Source organism: Cryptomeria japonica, chromosome 7, assembly GCF_030272615.1.
Source record: "Cryptomeria japonica chromosome 7, Sugi_1.0, whole genome shotgun sequence".
Lineage (NCBI taxonomy): Eukaryota > Viridiplantae > Streptophyta > Pinopsida > Cupressales > Cupressaceae > Cryptomeria > Cryptomeria japonica.
This window is the reverse complement of record NC_081411.1, coordinates 267348332-267355178: the sequence shown is the minus strand read 5'-3', so window position 1 is coordinate 267355178 and position 6847 is coordinate 267348332.

The window sequence follows — 6847 nt, the reverse complement described above, 5'->3', positions numbered from 1 at the left end:
CTTATGAATAATATGACCCCTAACAAATCATATAGTGTCCTAAGGGGTCATATGGTGTCCTAAGGGGTCATAGAACACCCTATGACCCCTTAGGACACCATAAGACCCATAATGACACCATATGATGTCTTGAGGGGTCATATGGTGTCCTAAAGAGTCACAAGACACCATATGACCTCTTAGGACATAGTATGACCCCTAACAAAACCTAATGGATCATATGGTGTCTAAGGGGTCATATGATGTCCTGTGACCCCTTAGGACACTATATGATGTCCTTAGGGTCATAGGATGCCATATGACCCCTTGACACACCGTACAACCCCTAACGACACTATATGTTGTCCTAAAGGCTCATAGAACACCATATGACCCCTTAGGGCAGTGTGCTAAGGGGTCATATGGTGTCCTAAGGGTCATAGGATACCATATGACCCCTTAACACACCATACAACCCCTAATGACACCATATGTTGTCCTAAAGGCTCATAGAACGCCATATGACCCCTTAGGACACCATAAGACCCATAACAACATCATATGGTGTCTTAAGGTGTCATATGGTGTCCTAAAGGTTCATGAGACACCATATGACCCTTTAGCACATAATATGACCCCTAACAACACGTGATGGGTCATATGGTGTCCTAATGAGTCATATGATGTCCTATGACCATTTAAGATACAATATGACCCCTTAGCACACCATATAACCCCTAATATGGTATCCTAAGGGGTTATTAGATTTCATATGGTGTTCTAAGGTATTATTAGATGCCATATGGTGTTCTAAGGTGTTATAAGATACCATGTGACCCCTTAGGACACAATATGACCCCTAACAACACCTAAGGGGTCATAGGACACCATATGAACCCTTAGGACACAATATAACCCCTAACAACACCTAATGGGCCATATGGTGTCCTAAGTGGTCATATGACGTCCTATGACCCCTTAAGACACAATATGACCCCTTAGCACACTATACAACCCCTAATGACATCATATGGTGTCCTAAGGGGTCATAGGACACCATATGACCCATTAGGACACAATATGACCCCAAACGACACCTAAGGGATCATATGGTGTCCTAAGGGGTCATATGGTGTCCTAAGAGGTCATAGGACACCATATGACCCCTTAGGACACCATAGGATCCATGATGACACCATATGGTGTCCTAAGGGGTCATAAGACACCATATCACCCCTTAGGACACAATATGACCCCTAATGACACCTTAGGGGTCATATGGTGTCCTCAGTGGTCATATGATATCTTATGACCCCTTAGCACACCATACGAATCCTAACGGCACCATATGGTGTCCTAAGGGGTCATAGGATACCATATGACCCCTAAGGACACCATACGACCCATAACGACACCATATAGTGTTTTAAGGAGTCATATGGTGTCCTAAGAGGTCATATAACACCATATGATCCTTTAAGACACAATATGACCCCTTAGCACACCATATGACCCCTAACGACATCATATGGTGTCCTAAGGGTTCATAGGACACCATATGACTCATTAGGAAACAATATGACCCCTAACGACACTTAAGGGGTCATGTGCTAAAGCTAGAGGTGAGGATAGGTATGATAGAGAGATGGTATTTAGGGAAGAGAGAATTAGAGAGAATTGGGGGTAATTAGGGGTTGGGAGGAGAGGGGGAATGGGAAAGTATCAACAAAGGGAGAGAGGTAGAGATGAGGAGAGAGGTTCAAAGAGACAGGTCTAGAGAGAAGGCAATTAGGGGAAGGGGAGGGGGGGAAAGAGAGGGAGGGAGTATCAACAAAGAAAGAGGGGGGAGAGATGGGGAGAGAGCCCCCTGATTACCCTCTCTCTAGTCCATCTCTTTGTTAATACTTCCCTCTTCCCCTCCGCTCCCCCTAATTATCCTCTCTCTATCACTCTCTTCACCTCTCTCCACATCTCTCCCTCTCTCCTTTTGTTGATACTTACTCTTCTCCTTGTCTTATTATCCGATAATTACACCCAACTCTCTCTCACATTATTTCTTTCCCTCAATTACCCTCGATCACCTCTCTCCTCCTATGGGTTTATAGATACTTCCCTCCCCCCCTCTCCCCACCCCCTAATTACTCTCTATATCTCTCTTCACCTCTGTCCCATCTCTCTTCTCTCTTTGTTGATACTTTCCCCTCTCCCCTCCTCCTCCTACCCCCTAATAATCTCAAACCCTCCATCTCATTCTCTCTTCACCCCAATGACCCCCTCCCTCTCTCTCTTCGCCTACCACCTAATTACCTCTAGCTCTCTCTCTCATACTCTTTCTTCCCCCCAATTACTCTCTCCTTCTCACCTCTCTCCCCTCTCCTTTTTTTGATACTTCCCTATGCCTCTCCTCATCCCCTCTGAATTTTGTTGCTAGATATTAGAAGGAAATGCAGAGAGACTAGTATAGATCTTAGGGAAGAGAGAGTGACATAGAGGAGGAAATTATGAAGAGGTAGAAATATAAGCACCTTGTAGAGCTTGAGAGAATGAATGAGGTATTCAATGACAGTTAGAGATATAGGTCTAGAGAGAGATGTATAAATATGGACAAAAGAGAGGGAGGAAGAAACAAATAGGTGGAGCGATAGGTTTAGGAGAGAGGGGTGGAGAAAGGAACAAACATAGATAACATGGTTTATCAAAATTTATCGAACTCAATAAAATTCATAAATTTTCTATTATTAATTATTTATTTAGTTTATTTTGAGATGATTGTTACAAAAATTCATGCAATAGGGAAATCATATGAAAAAGTCATGAGTTTTTTATGTTTTAAAAATAAAGGATGAATTTAAATGAATTTTAATTATTTTTTAAAACAAATAATTGAAAATATACCTATTCCATATCATTGAGCTCTTAATTACCTTTCCAATGCCTGTAAAAAATCAAAATTTTGATATAAAACACAAAAGTTATGCCCAATTTACTAAAATATATTTTTTATTTTTTCAAAATGGATATCCGATTTTAAAACATAAATTTTTCCCTCCATCTTTTTGTTCGGGTTTGCTTTGGGATTTGTCTTGGAAGTGACAAGCCTGGAAAGTCAACTGAAAAAACGTGTTTTTTAGTATTCCTTGGTTTTCTAGACTTTACACTGGTGGCTGACGACTTTTTTTATCGCCAAAATTGATAAAACGAAAAGGGTTTTTTAAGGATGTTCTCAACTTTCCAACAAAATAAGGCTTGTCTTATTTTGACTTTAATAAATAATTATTATTTATTTTCTAATTGAATTCTGACAAAAGTCCTGATTGTCAGACTAATTGAAAAACACTCATAACTTTCAAACCGTATAACATTTTTTGAATCCAAAACATGTGTCACATCCTATGCTTCGTCTACTATAGGGAAAAATTTAAAAAAATTGAATTTCATAAGGTTTTGACCAAGTTAAGGTGGTCAGACATAGGAGTTTCTGAATTTCTGAAAAACTGTAGTAAAACATTCATAAATAATTATTTACTTTATAAAAAATTATAAAAAAATATGTGTCACATCCAAACATAAGTCTAATACTTATATTATAAATCTTGTAAAAAAATATTATGATTTGATTGTGATTAGGGTGGTCAGACATACACCTACTTCTTATCTTTTTCTTGAAATTTTAGTACCACTGCATTGAAATTTGAAATTTTCATCAAATATGATTTTTTTTTTTCAAAAAACAACTAGTAGCTTAGAAACTACATTAAATTTTCTATAGATTCTCTTCTTACATATTTTAAAAATAATGTTCATAACTTATTCAATTTTTCATGTCAAGTTGCATAACTCTGATTTTTTGAAATTTCATAGCCACTTAAGGGCCTGTTTTGGCACACCATGATCCTGCACATACCCTATAATAAAGCTTTTGAGTTATTAAAGAAGAAGATGAGAGAGAAAGATATCTCCCATATGATGTTTTAAAGAGAGCATATGTTTAATGAGAGTGTTGACTCCCTACCACAAGAATGCTTGGTGGTCTTGTGATGACGAATGTTTGGTTCAGTGCACATAGTATCTCAGATAGGGGCATATAATGTCTTAAAGTATAATTACAGTGGCCCCTTTCTATTGATGTCAAAGGGGGAGAGAAAATTCTTATATGATAGAACTTGTTCCAGGAGTGCTATTCTTAGGGAAAACATTTTGTTTGTTGGTCTGCCATCAATGACAATGAGGGATATTGTTGGAAAAGAGTTGTTATTAATGTCCAAGGTGTTGGTTAGCTCTGTCATTGATGTCAATGTATCTAAAAGAAGTGTAATTACCGACTGTGCCTATGTCTGAGCATTTGAGTTATAGAAGTACAATGACAAGTTGTGTTGGTGAAATCAGTTGAAGTATGTTTGTGATATCAACTTGTATCTATTCCAATTGTTGAAGATGATCTAGAAGCATCTGTGATATCCTATTGAGGTTAGTTCCTTAAATAGTATGTTTAAACAAACAATTTTTTCTATTCTGCACTTTGATGCAGTTGAGAACTATGACTTACAAATTGGAAGGAGAGTATCTCTACACATGTTTTGTCATATTTCAGAGTTTTGAAAGATGACATAGTGTTCTTTGTGCGAGTTAGTTGACTAGGTTGCTATTTTGGATTAATGTGCCAAATGATTGTAACATATACTCATCAAAGATAGTGTGTAGATGAATATTGGGACTAGATATGTCAACATTGGGTAACACATAGCATGCCCCTTCTTCTAAAGTAACATGTGGGCTTTTGGACTCGATGTATAACATGTTTAGTTAAGGGTTACTCTTATGGACACCTTTTGGATGTATTAATATTTTTCTAGGCCGACATATGAATGAAATAATCATTGTAATATATATAGTGGATCTAGGTTCATATGCACTGAGTTTTTGTAGACAACTTGAGTGGTTATCCACAAGTTTAATGAATGATGTACTATAAATGGGTGATGATAATGTGAGTTGCATCTTAATCATTAATTGAAGAATATATGTACTATGTAAAGAAGTATTAAAGTTGATTATAACAGAATGAAGTCATGTAATCAATCCAAGAGGTTTGCATTTCACATCTCTTGCGTTTGAGATTGAGGTCTCATATTCCAAGCAAGTGCTTAGATCGTTGTGTCTCCTCTAGGTTGGTGCCTGCAAACATAATAGGGGATTGGTATCTATGGTATTTTTGTGCCTACTTCATATTGTAAGTTCTATATTATTTTTTGAGGTTGGATTTGGGTAGTAGATTCAAGTAGCCATTCTCATTGTGGTTTTTTCCTTCAGGATTTCCATGTAGACATGGTGTTCTTATGTGTTGGTGTGCGATTGTGTTTACTACTTAAACTAAACTAATGATAAAGTAAGATCTGATAATTTATGTGTTGGTGTGCGATTGTGTTTACTACTTCAACTAAACTGATGATAAAGTAAGATCTGATAATTGTTCCAATAATTTGGATGTGAGATTGGTTGTTATGCTTGAATAAGTTATTAATGGTAATAAATGTTTGATCAAGGATAAATTGACATTTACTAATTCACCCCATCTCAATGCATGTATGTGTCTAACAATTATATGTATTGTTTTGTAAAAATTCCTAAGAAATGAAGATTTAACACAAAGTAGCCACAAACAGTAAGTGTTGGACCTATTCCATGATGCATTATTCATGCATATAATAACAAGGGGGATAAAACTTAAAGATAGGTCCAAAAAAAAAATATGTGAATAAAAATAAAAATATTACCATTAAATATTTTAACTTTTCTCCACCCATTGACCTCATCATGTATAATGCAGACAAAAATATGCCTGACTTCAACACAAGGAAGGAAATTATTCATGAGATGAGATTAATAAGACCTTTATTCATGAGTGGCCTAAGGGTACCTTTTAAATTGTCTCCAAGTACATTTGATAGAACACTCTTTGATGTGTGGCAACATTAGTATAAAGAATTTATTAAGATGTGAACTAATTTATTGGAATTCTAATCTATATCTTTCAAGTGATCTCAGAGCACGTTGCAAAAGCTTTTATCGTGCGGATAGAAAGAGCAAGTTAACAATTATCTCAAAATGATTCATAGCAATAGCTTTCCATTACATGAGACAACTACAAATATTAGAGTGAAGACCTTATTATAATACCAAATCTTTGTTAATTAGTGCAACTGGGAATGCTTTGAATGCTGTAACAGAAAATCAATGAAATTTGTTTAAAGAAAACAGAAAGGAGGACGACCAAGCTCTATTCATCATCCAGTCTAAATTGTATATTTCAATTTTCTTTCTTATTGTTGGCACCACAAAATTATAGGATCCATGGAGGCTTTGTAAATTGCATATCAAAGAATTGATAAAATTAGATTGGCGAGACTTCAAATCTTTCTAGGAGATATTAAATTTTTAAGGATGTTGTATCTATTAAGAACTTATGATTAAAACTCAAGGTATTGTAAACTAACTTAAAAATCAAAGGAAAATTATAAACAAAACAAAAAATTGTAGGAAATGTTTTGAGACCTCTTCTTTCTAAATTCTATCTAGTGGTGATAACTATTGAAGAAAGTAAAGATATAACCACATTCAAAGTAAGAGGAGTTTATGCAATGTTCTATGAAAAGACTTGTGCAAGCTTTCCAATCTACTATACGAATTGAAGATTTTTTTTTAACTCTTCCTCATCCAAATAAATCTCACGTAGAGTCTTCTACTAATAGAGGATGTGGTTTAATGGAAGAGGAATAATTTATGTGGATTGTAATAGCATCCAATGTAGGTATTCTAAACAATATGGACTTTGAATATAAATGTAAGAAAACAAATCTGATTTGAATAA